We start from the raw sequence: 20,534 nt of genomic DNA, 5'->3' as shown, positions 1-20,534 counted from the left end.
TCCCCCAAAAAGCTATATATAAAAAAGCCCTACTATACAGTATATAAAGTGTTCCAAAGGGATAAAATTTCGCGATTGAGTCTAAAATTGCACAAAATATTTATGCGCATTTCTCTATATACAAAAATATCAAAAAATATCTATCACGAAAATATGGAGCTATTCGCTGCCACTTATCAAGTGGAAAATCTGCTGCAATCCTTTGAGCTGAGTTAATTGTTGGTTTAAAACCGGTTTGCAGCATGACAACAAACAATATGCGTTGTTAACACATCGTCTTCATGCTACATACCGGTGTAAAATTTATGCAACACAATATCAGATTCTAAGTTTTTATGTTTGACACTAAATTACTTTTGTAAATACGAAAAAAACATGGTAACCGGTATTTTGGCGCTTAAAATTTGCACTGGTATGCGGCATAAAAAAAAAATTTATTGTTTTATTATCAAATTTTGTTCATTTTTATTCTTCACATTGATTTAAGCCCAAAAACCATATTATTTTAAGAATTATAACAGATGTTTTTGTTTTTATTCAATAGGTGGCAGTATTTCGTATCTACAATAGCAAATTTTAAATACGGAATATCTACTCAAATAAACCCAGTGATAAAATTTTTCTACTACGTAAAACGTCGATTAAAGCAACGCATGCCCTGTATTAAGTTGCATGCCCTGTCGGACACAGTGCTATCCGAAAACATAATTTTGATGAGTAACTTCACTCCTCTCCAAAATTTTTTTTTTTTTTATAAAACGAAGGGTATTCTTTTTTTTATCAGTGAGAAACAACTCTATTAAGAAAAATCACCTAAAATTTGAAGGAGTATCTTCACTCTTCAATGAAATTTTGAGGGGCTAAAATTGAATTTTGATGCGTGAATCACGCATCTAGATGCGTATTAGCGAACACTGGTTGGGCATATAAATTTGTGATTTATCGAGCCCTGTACGAAATTCCCGAGTGGTGCAGTGGTAAGATGCCCGTCTTCCATCATGGAGGTTACCGTTAGGGTCCACGGGTTCGAATCCGAGGGAAAAAACATCGAAAACAAGTTCTTCTGTTGAGCCTGGGGCGACCACCGACAGATGGCACCTTCATTTCTCACCCAACTTCACTGGATGGAAATTGCCTTACGACGATATGACCGTAGATGGTGCCCTGGTTGAAAGCTTTTAAGGACTTTTTTTTGTTCTTTTTAAACTTGAAAGACATTTTGGTCTTTGCAATCAGTGCGAAAAAATTTAAGTGTACAAAATAAGTCCACGATAACAGGATGCGTCTAATAACGCCATCATACTCAGGGAATTGGTAATCAATATTGGCTCAAATATTAAAATTTAATCCTTCATTTTTTACGAGTATCACTGCTCTATCATTCGATGACGAAAAGACCTCAACGAAACTAAAACCCTCCTCATGCCAACAGCACATACTGTCGGCTGAGTCGTAGCCGTTTTCATTTACTTGCAAAGCTTTTCGATCTATTGAAAAACATTTGGAATCATATTGACTAAGGTATTCAGGGAAATCATACAAGCAAACTGAGTTCTACTAAATTATCGAAAAGGCCTATTTTATAAAATAGGAATAGATTTCTGACATAACTGCACGGAGATCTTTCCTTCTCTTTATTACAACACGTGTAAACTTCAGCGTTATAAATGCGTGTATACGTAATATAATTTTATAAAAATATTCACATTAAGAATACTCACATACTGTATGTAATAAATATTTAAATACCTTAATTAATAATGTATATATTGGTGAATTGATTGTATAAGAAAATTTTTTTGTCACACATAATTAAAATCAAACAGAAAATATAGAAAATTTACAAGTGTTATATATGAATAAGGTTTAGTTCTGACAAAAAAAAAATTATTACTTGAAATATCATGATGAAAAATTTTATTCATTAAAAAGAAGCATCATCTTAATTGAAAACACGTTCAAGGATGAACATTAGGTGAATTGTGTAAAAGTATTGCCATAGATTATTCCGATTGGTTTTAAATTTCTAATTCGCCATATTAATTCGATGTAATTAACAAAACATGTGTTTTTGTCACAGAAAGTTTTAATTATAAGCGATGATCTCACAGGATGATAATTGAGTAATTAATTATTTTTTAAGGACGTGGGAATTTACAAACACTTTATATACATATATATATTATCTCCTAATATTCATCATTAATCTTTTATTTCATTTCAAAGATCTGCGTCTCACACAATATAGTTTTCATACTTGAATTCAAATAAATGTTTTTTATTTTTATTTATAATGTTGTGTCCAAATCCCGTCGGTAGTGAATTATTATTGGAAGAGTTATTGAAAATATTAATGACAGCTTATTTATTCCTGTTTTAAAGTTTCATTAATAATCCGATGCTTTGAAATATTTATGATTTAAAAAAACACAGGACTATTTTAATGCATATGTTACGGTAAATGTGGTAGATTGGGTTGTTATACATAATATAAATTTTGCATAATCTCCGAGCATTTTAGTGTTTTGATGAATTTACTGACTCCGAGCATTTTGGTGAATTTACCTAAATTTATCACTTGCACCGGCGATCATGCGTTGTACACAAGCGTCATTGGTAAATTAAATAAGTAATAAAAAATTAAAACTTTTAACGGTGATTATTCATAATACCCAAGCGTCGCGTCGTTGATAAACGGGATAAATCGTACTATATGATGTATACCACACATGATAATTCATACATGTATTGTATAAGTATCATTATATCGGGATAAAATCGTGAAGTTTGTTATCGTTATATTTGACTGTATTCATCTCTGGGGCTAGGATTTGTATCATCTAAAAACCCATAGGATATGCTAAACAAAAAATGTATTTATGAAAAAAAAACCTAAAAATTAAAAAGCCTAAATATATACTTTATAAATAGGCTGACCATATTTCCTCGAGAACAATACAGTAAATTACGGAAAATCGCCATTCGTTGTCAAAAATTATGCTAAAAATACACAAATAAAATTGCCAATAGTTGCTATCACCAAAAAAAAAAAAACCTAATCATTGCCAAAAACGATGTTAAAGGTAAGTAAAATTGCCAATTATTTCTAAAATTGCAAATTGTGGAAATGAAGCTAGGGAAGAGAGCTTTGGGGGGGGGGGAGTCGTTCTTCATTGCTATGCTGAAACACGAAAAAATGCTCTACCGCGTAAAAATAGTGAAACATGCAAAATGAGTGAAAAATATGCAAGGTCCTAGCTCTATTCGTTACTCATATTATATTCTTTTTTCATATTCATCAATTACACAAGGGTATTATGCATAATCACAGATAAAAGCGATAGATTTCGACGTGTCTGGAAAATTCACCGGATAACAATTCACTGATATCAGCTCGACATCGAGTGAGCAAGTGAACGAGCGAAACTTGCCTGTCACTAGAGCTAGCTTGCTCGCCCTCACTCATTCAATCACTGTAGGTAGATCATTATATATGACGTGAATGTCGCTCTCCACTTGTTAATACAAGATATACAGAAGACTGGATGTTGTGAAGATATTTATTATTTGAGATGTTAATTTTTTAAGGAAGGAAAAAGCTCATCTCTGCCTCTACCGGTAGTCGAACCCGGGTCCCTCGATTGCCGGACGAGTGCTCTGACCATTAAGCTACAGAGGAGATAGAGATTTTCCTTTGCTAGAGCGTATATATGCCGAACGGAACCATGCAATGGACGGTGAAACCGATCAGCTAATAGCTCATGGACGACGAGCCACCAGAGGGCTATATATTTCACGTGAAATATATAGCCCTCTGGTGGCTCTGGTCAGAGCACTCGTCCGGCAATCGAGGGACCCGGGTTCGACTCCCGGTAGAGGCCGAGATGAGTTTTTTCCTTCCTTAAAAAATTAACATCTCAAATAATAAATATCTTCACAACATCCAGTCTTCTGTATATCTTGTAAGATCATTATATGCAAGATTCATCGAAAGACTGGTTATTTGTGGAGATGAAGATTATAAGGAAGAAAATTCATCACTGCTCCCACGGGGACTCAAACCCCGGTCCCTCGCTTGCCGGACGAGTGCTCTACCATCTAAGCTATGGAAGCAGATAGAATATTTCAACCCTGGAGCGTATATATATATGTTGAAAGGCACCTTACATAGACGGTGAATTATGTTAGCGGTGAATTTTTCCGTAAACCATTATGTGTTAGGTAAATGTGATAAATCAGTTATTATGCATACTTACCAATCATCTTGGTAGGCATGATAAATTTATCATTTTTATCGACGTATATGTATAATACCCAGAAGCTGGTAAATTTGATAAATGTTCGAAATTCGGCTTATCAACGACGCTTGGGTATTACGCATATTCGTCGTATATAAAAATGATAAATTTATCATACACTTAAATTTATCATACATGGTACTTACCAAGATGATCGGTAAGTATGCATAATAACCGATATATTTACTTAACACATACATTGATTGAGTTTTTACTTCTTTTAATTGAGAATTTTAATAAATCGAAGATAGGTCATAATAAAGAAAAGGGTATTTCATCTCCTTCAATTAATTAACTAATTAATTAATAATTTTGATTTCGGGGCTAATCTATTAATTTCTGTTCCTTTGAAACATTAAAGTGAAGAAGTTGAAATTCTACGTATATGTATTATATTAATTAATAGCTATAATCAAAGCTCTGTACATTCCACGCTATCTTTGAAAAATTATTCGCGATTCATATAATCGCGAAGACGATTTTTGTCTGAATAAATTACGAATCTGAAGCTAACAAAGTGGAAAACAAAAGCGTATATTTTAATGAGTTTTTCGGGAAACGAATCAAAAATTGCGTAGGATATCAAAAATTATCCCAAGTATTATTATTAATGAATATTGACAAAATATGGAGATATCGTGTGTTTCAGCGAAACAAAATTTTAATTTTATTTGATATCCTGCAAACTTCACAGTTTGAGATCGTTTTAGGTTAATTGAAAATGCATTTATGTAATATCGGGTGAAAATTCTGATTGTTCTTTACACAATGGAAATTTCCGACTGGGTTTGTTTTCCTTTGAGATAAGTTTAACCGAAAAAAAAAATTAAATTTGATATGTCAAATAGTTTTCTATTGAATAAAGTGATTTATTAATACATTTATGAAAAGAAGTACTTGCTTCAAATAGTTATTTATGTTCATGCATAAAGTTATATGTTTTTGCAAAATCCCAATCTATAGTTGAAACTTATCCGTGGTAATGTACACAGTTCAGTGAAATTAATGAGGCCACCACCTATGTGTGTGTGTGTGTGTGCTGATATGACGAAAAACGGTTTTTTGCATTCTGGATGGCAGCAAAATAATCCAGTAAAGACGGTGAAAGACGATTGGAGTTTGTTACATTTGAAAAGGAGTTTATTTACAAATTTCCCACTTTTTTTTGTCGAAATGAACTTTTCAATGGCTTATGAGTCTTTCGGATGAGCGCTGCCGGATTATCCAACGGGGTTTATTCAAACGGGAATATTTTTGGTCGAAATTGCGAAGTAAAGTGGGTCGTTTCTACCAAAAGGGGAAAAAATCCACCTTGTTCATTCACTTCGGTATTTTTTCGTTCAAAAGGTAACATAACAAAGCGGTTTCCCTACAGGCGTTAAGGGAATTTTTTCAAAACGGCACATTTTCAGAGGCACTTTCAAAGTCGCGTTCTACAATAGAACCGAAAATTTTGTCCGCTAACGAGAAGTGTCCCTTAATGGATAGTAAAATACAGTGAGTCCCGTCGATTAAATTCAAAAAGTGTCCGTTGGTGGAGGTTTCCGCTAAAGGGACTGCCCGTTAAGGAAGGTTCCATTCTAGAGAGAATGACCGTTTTTTTAAAATGATAACTACGAGAGAGAAATAAGGAACCCTTAATTGGCTAGGCGAAACCTTCTGGCCAAGAAAACTAGTAGAATGGGAGAAGGATGGCGAAATTTGTGTAACTCTCAACAAATCCGCATTTGCCCAGACAGCAAGGGACTAGATCAGTGAGTGACGAAAAAGGTAATCCAGAGAGTTTGCAAACACGTGAATGATCAAACGAATGACCTACAGAGCGAAGGACCAGGTCAGTGAGTGACCTAGACCGTGTGCAAGCATGTGAAAGACCAAAAGAGTGATCTAGAGGGTGTCTAGCATCTGAATGACCTAGGACATGTGTAAACGTGTTTAACATGCTTAAACAGATCACTGTTTCCGAAAGTGGGTAATATCACCCCTTGGTGGGGCGATGGAATGGCCGGGGGGGGGGGGGAAGAGCGATGGAAGCTACGAATGTAACATAGGATCCTATGGGTTTGCTTGAGTCGGGGGCGATGAAAGGAAAAAAAAATTATGAATTATGAAGGGGCGATAGAAAAAACAAAGTTTGGGAAACTATGGTGTAAATGATCAAAAGAGTGACCCACGAAGCAAGGAACTATGCCAGTGAGTAAGTAAAAGAGTGACCTAGAATGTGTGCAAGCATGTGAATGACTAAAACGGTGACTTGGAGAAAAGATGTATTTCTTGGCAAATTCGCGAAAGAAAATTATGAAGAGGAAAAATGAAAGAAGGGTGGCAAAACTATAAAAAAGCGCCTCTGGATAAAAGTGGTAATGTTTTAATTATTTATCAACCGATTTGTAAGTATGCATAACAACCGGTTATTATGCACGATAATTTACACCGCAATATATATGTGCTGATATACAAACTTCAATATTTTTGTATGGTCCCCCTCAAACTTCTAATTAGGAAGTTGTTGTCCTGAATCTTCTGACCCCAATAAAAAAAAATTCAATGTTTCTAAATGAGATATTCGCTGAGATATTGATGTAAAATATTAAACATTCGAGGTAAAAATATTTGTTGGAGAAATTTTCATCTCAGTTATCAAGTCATTTGCTATATCCTTGACAGTAAATCGATTCGGATGATTTATTATGAATACACGGAGAAGTTTTAGATCTCTCTCTTCCTGATTTTTATCTGCCATTTGGCACTTGAATGCGATTTTATTTTTTAATGACCATTTCCTGTTGTTAATAAAATTTCATATTTGTGAAATTAAATTTCATTGGATGATAAATACGTTATTCTGAAAATTTCGATAAAAATTATCGTTTGAATCGAAATGAAAATGAATGTAATTATAATAGGCTTTTTCGATAATAACACGATAACACTATGTTTGAACTCCTAAAATGTGCATCACCTTTATCTTTAGCTTAAAAACCAATATTCAGAAATTTTCTTCACAGAAAAACTTTATATTTTATAATCAATGCCAAAGTTTCAAAATGTTAAAAAAAAAAAATTCTCTTTTGAATCAAATGAATTACCTGAATAATTTTACCTTTATGTATCTGACATCGATAGAAATATTCATAAAATGAGAAAAATTTCAACTCAAATATCGAGTCATCGAAAATCTTTGACGGAAAATCGACTCGGATGATTTATTGTGAACATCCCAGGAAAATGTTTCGGAATATTTCTGATTTCTATATGACACGCGATACTTCGTTTGAAATACAAAAGTTATATTAAAGATATTCATGGAGTTTCGTCTTTTTTTCTGTCCCAATTGCAATTGTTTTGTAGAAGTTCCAAAGCAATACATTATTTATAAACCTCAAAATATATCATCTTGATGCATGTAAAATGCATTGCAGTCAAATAAAATACGAGTCTCTCAAATGTAAACCTATTCCGTCTATTTGGATTCACTCATATAGTCAGGATGCCCACTGAGTAAGAAATGTATGTCTAATATATATAAGAATGTTTCGGGAATACTTTTAAGTTTCATTTTTCACCGGATCAAATCATTTTCGATGCATAGTAACTGATATACGTAAATTTAAGTATATGTATAAAATTGCTTTCCTGCGTGTGTGTATGTTCTCTACACAAACCTACTATTTTAGATCTAGCGTGTTCAAATTTTGCATATACATATACTGTTGTATCAAATATTGCAAACGAGACCAGACTTAAACGATAGGCTACTTTAAAAGTTCGTCAAAGCTGGGTAAATGCCCGAAATGGGCAAAAATCTTATCGCATTTATTTCGTGAATTTCGCATTTATCGCGGTTATTTCGTAAATACGAAATTTACGTATCCCTAGTGATTATGATTAATATAAACTTTTTTATTTTTTTAATCAATACATTCAATAGATTAGTTGTTTGCAAACACGCATAACCAATACAGTTTTATTAGTTAATACAAAATAAGTAACAATATTATTATAGAGAATCTCACATACTAGTAAATCACAAACGAGTACTAAGTGACATTAAAGAGGTACAAATTAACCCCTAAATCCAGTGAAGCCTCGATATGATGGTACTCTGCGGATCAAAAAAAATATCGTTGTAGAGGAGTTATCGTTATATCTTTCTATCTTTCAAACCGAGCACAACTCAGGTCTATCACCATCTATGGACGATTTACTGTCTAGTGAGTTGTGCCGGAAGTGTAACTGTGTGTGTACCTAACAATCTGAGTGCATATGCAGTTGTGTTAGATTTTTCAGTGCTGCCATCTATATTTCAGAAGTGAGTTGAGTGATGTGTTATGATTGAAATACATTTGTACTGTATGTAGGTCTGATGCTCTCTGTAGCGAGACTTTTTAAAGGAGAGATCGGCTCGCATTCACGCGTTTATGTTGGAAATCGCAGAAAACCAACTTCAGCCGACCACCACTGTGACGACGGTGGGGGGTATTATAGCTCGTTGTATATATCATTGAAAAATAATTCGCAAAAAGTATATAATATTTCTTTTATACGAATTAAAACAAATACAGCGGAACTTCGTTAACGGGCGGTTCGATGAACGAGCAGTTCGCATAACGAGCAAAAATTTCGAATAAATTTTGATTCGATTGACGAGTGCACCCGTTATAACCGAGTTTAACTGTATATTTAAAATATTTTCTCAAATATAAATAAGAATGTAAACAAAAAGAATGTACGGGAAAAAGAATGTAACTGACATTCGAAGAATCTCTTGTAGGCCTACATAACATTTTAATGTATTCATAAATAAAATGTTCGTTGCATGTTTAAATTTTGAATTTGCTTTGCTTAATACGGATAAATTGTTTTACGAATTTTTTGAAATGCATTTTAGGATCGAAAGTTTTTTATTCCGATTACTTCTATCAAATATTTTCTTTCGTGACAGGACGTTTCTTGGAAATAAAATCTAATACATTCATGAATAAATAAATAAAATTTATTCACAAAAGAATAAATTTTGTGAATTGAGAAGGAAAACAATTTCTAATATTTTCTTCTTTATTCTATGGCTGTGACGTTGTCTGTATGATTACAAATGGTCTCCTGGACAGGAAATTGAACGGAGCATATTTTTGAACCTAATTCTTCAAATCAGGAAAATACTTTTATTATTGGAAAAAAAAAAAGAACAGAGATCGGAAAGAAAATTGGTTTGATAAAATTGTATTCAATTTATTAATTATGTTTTTTTTTGGGAGTGAACTTGAGTTACAAGGACATTTAGCATGGATAGTGTTTATGAAGAAAAGCAAACATGAAGAATAATAAAATTTTCAATACAAAAATGAATACAGAAAATTAAAATTAGTACAAAAATTAAAATGAAAGTCTTTATAACATTTTTGAATTGAATACTAAATTACACGTATAATTTATTTGCTGAAGATAGAAGCTTATCTATTAGAAATACCGTATTATGAAGTGAAAGGGATTTACTTTCAAAGCATAAGTTTTAATAAAAATATTGTAAATAAGGAAGCATTTTTAAATTTTTGAAAGTGTTTCAAGAAATTTCTCAATCAAAAAAAACAAAAAAAAAACAAGGGCTTTGTTTGAATTTACAATATTTTAAAAGTATTATGAAATTCTAATGCAATGTCTTATGATAAAAGTTTAAAAATTATAATTGATAATTGAAAATTGAAAGATTAACAAAAAAAAATGATTTTTTATTCCTTAACAAAATTGTGCACTACAAAGCAAATGAAAATAAATGCAGTTTTTTAATGTTCGTGTGTCGCAAGTAGCTGATTAATTGGTTATATCCAGAGGATCAATTCTTTTTAGAAATGCTGCTTTCCAAAAGCAGATGAATATTTCTTGTTTTCGATTGCATTTTTTTTATTCAGTTTTGCTTAATTCGGGCATAAAATAAAGCTTTTAATTCAGTTTTTTTCTAATTGGTGTTCTTTTCGAAAACCTTGAGAGTACTAAATTTGTTTCGTATAGAGAGTAGAGAGAAAAAAAATACATTCAAAGTGTAAAAAAAAAAAAAAAAAAAAAAAAAATACATGAATGAATCCAATAGTGACTATGCGGTATTAAAAGTATAGCACACTGAAAATACAAACTATTGAACACAAATGGGTAGCAAAGTCAGCATAAGTATTTCCAATCGTATGGAAGCCGAAGCTGAACATTTTACTCAAAATCGTAGAAAGAGTAGGGCGGTATTCACCGACATGGCTTAAACTTAGTCACAATTTTTTGATGAGAGATCCACATGGATATTGGTTAAATTCAGGTTTTTAACCAATCTATGTTGATCTATTATCGAAAACTTGTGACGTTTAAAACATTTCGGTGAATACGGCCCTAAAGGTAGCGACAGAAATGAATTCAATCGCGGGTGAATTACAGGCGCGACAAAAGCTAGCTGTTTCAGCAACTGCGAAATTTTTTAAGGTTTACACGAAATGCAGAAGCACATGGTATACCAATGTTGTGTAAAATGTGGGGAAACTTCAAATTGAAAACCGTAGCTTAAACGCCCTCTGATCTGGTCGTTTGAATCGATGTCCCAACTATATTATACTGATGGATGAATACACGAGAGAGTACACGTACGCACACAACCTCCTTCTTGTGATACTGAGGTTTTACAGGCAATGGTGGAGGTATAAAACTTTTTGGAGCACTTTCGTGGAAATCCTCAGCGTTCTGAAGGCCTCTGTGACTAACCTCTTTTCCATCACGGAAGTAATATTGCGTTCAAACTCGAGTAGAATAAATTCAAACAAGTTCTCTGTGTTTTCTTTCCTGTCTCTTCAGCATAGCCAAGCTTTATAGTAACAATATTTTCTATGGAAGTTGCTTTTTCTTTTCCTTCTATCTTTCTGTAATGCTTTTTTTCTACACATATAATATATCATTATAATGTATACATGCAAGAGGGAAAGTGCAGCCGTATAGTGAGGGTGAAAACAGGATTCTAAAAAACAAAACAGACACTCTCATCTATCTGTTATCTATCCCTTCTTCCTTTCCTAACGTGCACTACATGTTATTTGGATACTTTTTTTTTTAAACTGGAAGTATGCCTCTAGGATCAACGCCAGTAAAATGCCGAGCGTGCTTTTACATATTCACCCAGTATAGTGATAAATATCATCAATATATCGGATTTATAATAAATTATGAGAGTGTACAAGTACGGTCATATCCCGACTTACGCTACACTGGATTAAGATTTTCTGTGAAAGTTCCCATTTCTGAAACAGGGTACATTTCGAGTATATTTACAGGATTATTGCCGATTATTATGTGATAATCAAGTAAAAAAATTGCTTTATCTGATCAGACCACCATGTGTCATGAAATTACACTGATTTTTGAGAGAAATCGAGATTTTGAAGTAGTATATAAAGAGATTTAAAGTTTGTCGTGATTTAAAATGGAATGTCGGAATTGCAAGGCTTGTGTGGTATCTACCATTTTTGCATTTAATTTTCATACATACCGGAAATTCACCTCTATTGCCGGTCTGGAAAACAAAATGCGTTTAATATGATGCTCTGATGACAATACAGCTGGTTTGCAACTATGAATGAATTTGGGTTTTTTTTAAGTTGCTTTCTTACATCCAAACACACAAGCAGCTCATTTCTTGCGATGGATTAAAATTTTATTAAATTTTATCTTTTATTTAAAGTATTCAACACGCGAAGTCACGAGGGCGAGTTAAATTTTACAAAGCTATAGAAGACAGTGAATAGTAAGAAAGAGAAAGATAGGTGTTTAAGCGAAATATTGGTGTCAATTAACTGATAATTATATCCATGTCTATGAGAAATTACATCCCGACTAGGGAATTAGTGTAAAAGGATATTTTAAAATAGAATTTAATGAAATTTATAATAACAAGTCTTAGTTGACTAAGTATGAAATCGAAATAAATTTTCAATAAGGAATAGCGAATTCCTTTGAATGTTTTAACGTATAAAAATATACTTGAAACGCATCGCACATTGGCTGTCATAGAACACTTAGATCTTATTGTTCTTAACGCTAAATTTATCTTATTATCTACTTAGAGTTATTGTATGAATATACAGAGTGTCCTGTAAGTCCTAATGCGGCCTTTATTTCATCAACCGTCCGTCGTAGAGGTATAGTTCTAATTTAAAAAAAAAGTGATCAAAATGTTTTCGGGAATAAATTTGTACCAGTGTTGAGAGTGAAAATACAGTGTATTATAAAATAAAAAAATTTAAATTTTTAAACTGTCCCTCTCCCCTCCATCTTCTACCTTCCAATTAGAAAGTTATTATTCTGGTTCACTTGAGGCCAACACGAAAAATTCCACGTTCCTAAGTGCAATATTCGCTGATATATTTGAATTCAAAAATCTGAGAAAAGCTGGGGGAAAACAGCGTAAAACGAACGACAACGCTTCTTTCTCTCACTTATGCTATTCTTTCCCAACTTTTCACCGGTTTTCATATCGAAATATCTTAACGAATATCGCACTTGAAACATGGATGTCTTTTTAGCATCGGGAGAAACAGAGCAACAACTTTCTAATTGGAAGTTAGAGAACATTGAGAATCGTATAAAAATTTAAATTTTTAATTTTATGGCACACTTTATTTTTAATCCCGAAACTGGTACAGATTTATTCCCGAAAATATTTCGAGCATTTTTTGAATTGGAACCACACCTCTACCACGAACGGTTGATGAGATAAATGCCAATTTTGGATTTACGGGAACACCCTGTATAAGATATTCGCATATTAATAGTACAAATAGAGAATTCTCCATCAATAACTTTAACAATGAAACTCAATAAGTTTAACATACGAAAGGGCTACTTTTGTTAAATCCTGAGTAGGATCAGTCCATTTGTCCGTCAGTTTCGGATATGTATTCATGTTTGGTAGTAAACATATATAAAGATATTCTGCAAAGCCGATTTTATATAGAATACTGTATAACCAACTACAATGTGCATCGAAACTCTATTATATTCGGAAAGTTTAGGACTTCACACAGGCATATCCTTTTCGAAGTTATAAATACTATAGGAAATTCGGTATGGGGAAAAATGAGAGAATTACAACGCTCTATAGACAATTTATAAAGTGTAACTGAATCGATTTTAACCTTTCATGTCCATATATTTCGTTGCAGTACAGCATAGGCAATGGGTTGTGCGCTTTAAATTTATAAATAGTTATAGAAACGTAAAGGGTATGGAATGTTGTGACCTGTGGAAGTCCTTCTGCTGTTCTTCGAATTTTTTTTATGCTCCTACGTTTTCGAATTTAGAGGAAATTGAGAGGAAAATTTCGATCTATTGGATGCTGGATATAAATTTACTACCCGTTGTTTGCAAGAAGTCCGTCTTTCGTTATGACAATAATAAATATTTATCCTTAAAATTTGGAAATAGTTTTAAAATTCATAAAAATCGAACGAATTGGTATATTTGAATGCGACTTGCGAAAAAGTTACGAAGGGGAAATAGTTTTGGTACAGAAGAAAAATAAAAAAAAATATAGTCCAAATCTTTCTCGATAGAGGGCACTCACTGCACGGAAGAAAATCACCAGTTTAATCCCCAAACTTTACCAGAATCAGGAGTGAAGGAAATTTGCAATAATTTTATAAGTTATTGTGTTGAATGGATACAACTAATAATACAGTCGAATCCCGTTATAACGAACTCCAAGAGACCGGAGAAATCACTTCGTTATAACGAAATTTCGTTATTCATTTCATGTTGTTTGCATTGTTCCTATGTATACTTATTTGAGGGATTAGAAAAGTGTTCGTTAAAACGAGATTTTCGCTATAACGGTGTTCGTTAAAACGAGATTTTCGCTATAACGGTATTCGTTAAAACGGGATTCGACTGTATTCATTTTACATATTTGGCCAGTTCCTTCTTTTGCTGTGAAATATATTTAAGCAAACTTGCTGTAGCATTGTTTTTCTCGCCAAGGGTTATTTATAAAAAATATTTGATAATTTCGCCAACACACATTTAGCAGCCTATTTGGTGAGAATTGGCGACGTCGCATATTAATTATTACAATTTACTGTATCTTTCTCGATCAAATTAACTTAAAAAAAAAAACTTCATGCAACGTATCTGATAGCTTCTGATGATATTTTTCGTGGAAAAAAAGGTCTTGAAAATTCTACCTCGATTGTAACGACACCTTGGTTATAACGACAAAATTTCACGGGATCTTCGATGTCGTTGAAACCGTGTTTGACTGTATTTGTACTTTTAATGATTTCCGATTTCATCAGAGCTATAGTGTTTGAGCCGATTGACGGCCTCAAGAAGGCTCGAACGGTGTTAATCTCTCATTCTGGGTTCTGGTTCTGAGACATCACTTGGATCGGAAAACCTGTTATTTAGCTCAAAAACGGATGTTGAGGCTCCCCCCCCCCCTTCTATTGGTGACTTAGCAACGGCAGTGGATTTCACGGTGAATAAGAAACGTGTGAAATACAGATTCTGACGATTCCAAGGATCCTGAGCTATATTGATCATCGGTGGAGATACAGGGAGGGGGGGGGGGAGAGCAGGGGTATTCCCCCTCCTCTCAGCGTGAAAGGCAGAACTGACTGATCCAATGTATATGCGCATATATGAATTGGCATCATCATCATCATGCCCTCCCTGCCAGTAGTCATCAGAGTGTCCTCCTTATTAGACATTCAAGTCTATCTCTGCCTATGATAATGCTTATTATATTTAATGATTTCGAAGTTGTAGCTGGAGCCGCCACCACCACCAGACGAACCGTCCGTCCCCCTCTCTTCTACCCCTAGAGGATATAAGCTTTTTCGTCTCAAAAGGCGTCGGCCACGGTCAAAATATGGCGGAGCTGGAGCCGATCAATATGATCAGATAGATGATCTATCATCAAAAATCAGCAGCGCATAAAGATTTGCAAAAATATATTCAAGTACTGTAGTTTCCAGTGAAAAATGTTCTTTTACAGCTACGAATAATCAGGTGTTGAAAGAACGAACTTGACTAATGTTCAAAAGTTAAGCAACAAAATCAAAAATGCTTATAAAAGCAAATGTTCTAATTCTTTTTTGTTGGAGTTCACACAGATCATAGGGTGAGAAGCAAAGGACACTCTCGCATGAGATTACAAAAAACAAAATCCAAAATCGAGTAACTGGCGTAGAAAAGAACAATCATATACTGAGCTACAAAGAACTCAATGGTGAAAGTCGGGCAATAGTGGATATTACCATCTATATTGGTTACATAGGCTCAACAACGTTGATCCATACCAATAATAAGATTATCAATGGTGTTTTGCGGTATCCGTGTCCATTCAAGCGAAAAACTGATTCGCAGCACAACAGATTTGGTAAGGGTCATGGAGAGCAGTTGAATGTTTTCCCATGGATATCTAATATATTTTTCATTGGGTTCAAGTCAAAAGAAATAGTTGGATAATCCATAGGAGTCAACGTTTCAGACTGAACGTAATGCTCGGCAACACAAACTGTGTTAACTTCTGTATTATCGTTCATAAACATGACATCAGGTTCCGTGACAGAAATAAATGGTGTGAGCATATGGTGCAAGAATGTCATCTCGATAGTGCAATACCGCGTCTCTGAACCTCTAGCGAAGACACGAAGGTCGATGAGGGCGACAATAGCAATTTCTGCCCAGATTATCATATCGTTACAATGGAGAATTATCAGGTTGTAGCTAAACATTTGAACATAAGTGTACAATAGAAGCCATCATTTTGGAAACACGTTGAAATACAATAGGAGAAAATTATGAAAGTGTTGTGAAAGATAGTAAAATCTTATTAAATCGCTGAAACTCAATAAATTACGGAAACAAGAACATTATGGAATGAACAGCGAAAAGCATGCTGAATTGCTCACAGCTTTTAAGGTAAGTTGAAGCCTTAAGCAAAGGTAAGCTATTATTCTTGCACATGAAGGAATTAAATTGCTGTTCGTAGTTTGAAAAAGAATACAATAATTCTGAATGAGCTAAGTGCGTTTCAAAGGGAATAAGTCCTGAACTTAGTTAAGCTTATGAGTGAAGAACAAGTGTCTTCTTCTCACAAATTTATTAAAAATGTTAATTGTTTAAACGAGATTTAAGAGGATTAAGATAAAATTACGGAATTGATGAAATTATTAACGGAAAGACTTCTTATAAAGGAACATTTGAGGTGAACTGAAAATGAAAAAAATAAATGGATGCCTTTTCACAATGAGAATGCGAGATTGAATCAGAATCGGATTTGGAGTGTGAAATGGATGAAATATCAATTCGGGGGTATTGATTGACATAATATGAAGGATGACGTCACTCTCCGCTACCATACGAAGGTTTTAACAACTGGCTGTTGCGAAGATATATTTCGGAAAGAGAGAAAATTCAACTGCCTCTGCGGGGAATCGAACCCACGTCCTTTCACTTTCCGGGGCGTCAGCAGTTGTGAGCGTGGTCTGAGTCTGGTCCGGCCGTCCATGTACGGTCCCTTTCAGTGTACACGAGCTCCAAGGAAAGATTGAGAGATTCTGTGCCTCTGTAGTCTAGGGCGTTCACCCGGAAAGTGAAAGGACGTGGGTTCGATTCCCCGCAGAGGCAGTTGAATTTTCTCTCTTTCCGAAATATATCTTCGCAACAGCCAGTTGTTAAAACCTTCGTAATATGAAGTAACACATTCTCTCACTGTAAACTTGAAGACACTCATAATATACGTAATACATATAATTCTGTCATTGCCACCAGGAAACTGATGAACATTTTTCACTTTTCGTATATTTGTTAGAGAGCAAAGATCTCGAATATCAAGTCATTTCGAAAGTTTATGATTGAAGAAAATTATTAGTTACAAATTTTAACAAACTATATCTTTAATATACAGAAAGGAGTAACCAGAAAGTCCTTACGTAGGCGATTTTCTTTTCATCCACTGAACGTAGACAAGAGCTTCCAGTCGTAAAAATATTTTCTAAAGTATGGGGATGACTATTCATATTATGATGCTTTCACATAAATAAATTGAATTTTGCAAAAAAATAACAATTTAACTTTTTAGATTTTCCCTAGAACCCTATAGTCATATTTGGAAGAAACGTTTTTATTTTCTGAAATATTTAACAACTTTCATTGCCGTACCACAAATATTAACCGAGATATTTAATCATAAAGCTTGCGAATTGATTCAGGAATCATTCACGAATTGAACAGCAAAATAGGTATATTTTTACTTAATCAAATATATCTGTTTAGATATCAGTTTCAAACATGTTTCTGATGTTGAAAGATTTAGTGATTATAATTAATATCAACTTTTTAATTTTTTTAATCAATACAGTTAAGTATTGTTTAAGTATTAGTTAATTTTTTAATACGAAATATAAGTAACAATACTATTATAGAATCTCACATATACTAATAAATCACAAACGAGTACTAAGTGACATTAAAGAGGTACAAATTAACCCCTAATTACAAAGAAGCCCCTCGATATAACGATACTCTGCGGATCAAGAAAAATATCGTTGCAAAGGAGTTATCGTTATATCGAGTATCGTTGTAGCGAAGTTTCGCCGTATTCTAGTCCAACGATATTTTTTGCACCGAGCAGTTCAGTGCCAGCTAAAAAAATGGCTTCAAAGTACGTACCGAAAAATTTGGAAACATCACAGACTTTGAAATAAAATAGAGTATCTCGTTCAATTTTGTCCTAAAATGACGAAACTTGTTTTGTTTGTCATATTACTGCAAAGAGAAACTTTTTTCTAATTATGACCATAGAACCCTGAAAATATATAAGAAAGTAAAATTTTGTTATTTCTTAAAGAATATTAATTTGATACATCAATTTACAGAAATATGAATATTTACTGCATTTAAAACATTTTTTTTTTCTTTTCAATTGGAAGTTTTATTGTCTACGACTAACGGTTGAGAAGTGAAAGACCCGGCTAAAGACTTTCCAGCACACTGTAAACGTCTTTGTTGATTTTTCACTAAGTAGTTTCCATGATGAATCCCCAAGTGCATAATGATAGACGAAATAATATTATATGAAAAAACTCGTAATCAACCTTTTTACCTGTTAATGGCCAATGTTGGAAATATTGGTTTTATTACTTCGAAAATAATTTTTTTTTTCTTTAATGAAAACACTTCTGTTCCTGAAGGTGTGAAATTCTATACTTGATTCAAGTCGAAGTTTTCACTCAGCCTCAGAACTTTTTCTGTATTTTAGTGTTAAAATTTTCCCTTAACTTGAAGTTTTTTCCTTTAAGTCGAAGGTTTCGGAAATGAGAGAAATTTAAAAAAAAGCGTTTAGTAATAAAATTTAGCATTTATAATAAAATTTAGCATTTATAATAAAATTTAGCATTTAGCATAGACTTTAACATTTAGCAATATAATTCAGCATTTGAGAACATTGAATTAACATTAGCGTTTAGCAACAGAATTTAGTAGATTCATTTATTGCATTCGTTTGTCTGCTTGCAAAAAGTGAACGAATTTCTCACGAAAGAAGGACTGAAAAGATAGAAACGGGGTAAAAAATCATTGCATTTTTCGAGAAAAAAATATTCTTATATGTATGCTATTACCAAAGCCCGATTTGCCAGTTGCAGCCATATATATATACACACATTATTAAAAGCTAGTTATATATTCCATTTAAAGACACGACATGCAGTATTTTCTTCTTTCTTTAAGATTAGATAGCTAATCCGTTTTTTCTCCCTAGTTGATGCATGGTTGGTATCGTAATTTAACGCACTATTTTTTTTTTCAATAAAACTATGCTGACAGGTTGGAAATTTCATCATGACAAATGATAAAAATCACGAACAACCTTTATTCTACAGATACCAAAACCATTAGCTGCTATACCCTATTTTTTTCGAGAATTTCATTAGTTTCGATGTCACTATTCGGATTTTTCTAGTAATGACAAACCTTTTTAAATATTCATGCATTTAGTAAGTGAAACGTGTGTTCAATTTGAATACGAGATTTCAACCTTCTATTCACTATAGTTTTCAGATGTGATACTAGTAGAAGATTTAAATGGAATCTCCTGCTGATTTTCCACAGACCTCCATAAAAATAAATGAATCGAATCAGTGTTTAAAAAATCTTTCAATTTAAAATTCACATCAACTTGATTTCACGGTAAATATACTGACTCGAAATTGTGTTTCCTATATTAAGTTTCTTAAATCATGGAATGTACATGATGTGAAAGCAAAAGTTTCTTTAAATGAACAACATGGAAATGGTATTGCGAAATTTGAAGAAAAAATGCAAATTTTTAACTTTTAAACGAAAGTTAAACGAGCGTCATTTTCTGAAATTTCTCGACGAAAGTGACAACTTGATTGAATAGGTTCTCAAAATCTATCTCGTATGTGATATAAATCTGTTGAAACATATCCAAATTCCTGTTGGGTAGTGGAAAATCGAAATAATGAATTCAATAAAATTAAATTTCAATAAAATTAATAACTTAAATAAAAAATTATATCACAGAATAAATTATAATTTTCCCCTTTTACTTTAAAAACTTCATATGGGAAATAATTATAGGGCTTTTCCTTCCAAGTCCTAACGATAAATATTATCGTTACTCGGAAGCTATTGAATAAACCATGAATTAGTGTATTTATACTAAAAATCTAAGAAATCCCATTTCTCCCAAGAATCATTTAGTTATTCTTTTATTAATTCTTAATTTAGTCAATTCAGTATCGTATTTGATATCAAGATACACAAATAAAATGGGAAAATTGTAACTTATTCTCTGAGATAACTCGTAGGTTATATCAGCGTCCTAATGACCAATATTATTATTACTCTTAATTTATTGAATAAATTAGTGTATTTATACTAAAATACTTTGATATAGTATCATAAAAACAATAAATGAAACAGGAAAAACACAACGCAGTGTTCATATTATTCCAACTGAGGCAGAATTAATTACTAATATATCCAGTAAGAAAAAAACATTTGCAATTAATAGTTGCGAATATTAAGTAGGTTTTTTTGGGTATATAATTTTTTGAATTAATGTGGAGTGATATTCAAATTTTTTTTCAATACCTCACTTGAGTAGATGAAAATACTGGTATAGTTTGATTTGTAGAAAAGTTTGTTTCTATGATGTGACAACTATAATTGATTTATTAT

This window comes from Pholcus phalangioides, unplaced genomic scaffold, assembly GCF_987345545.1.
Source record: "Pholcus phalangioides strain wild (caught in Gottingen) unplaced genomic scaffold, Ppha-v1.0 ptg000015l_1, whole genome shotgun sequence".
In the NCBI taxonomy this organism is placed as follows: domain Eukaryota; kingdom Metazoa; phylum Arthropoda; class Arachnida; order Araneae; family Pholcidae; genus Pholcus; species Pholcus phalangioides.
The sequence above is the reverse complement of the archived record's forward strand: the minus strand, read 5'-3'. Positions refer to the sequence as shown.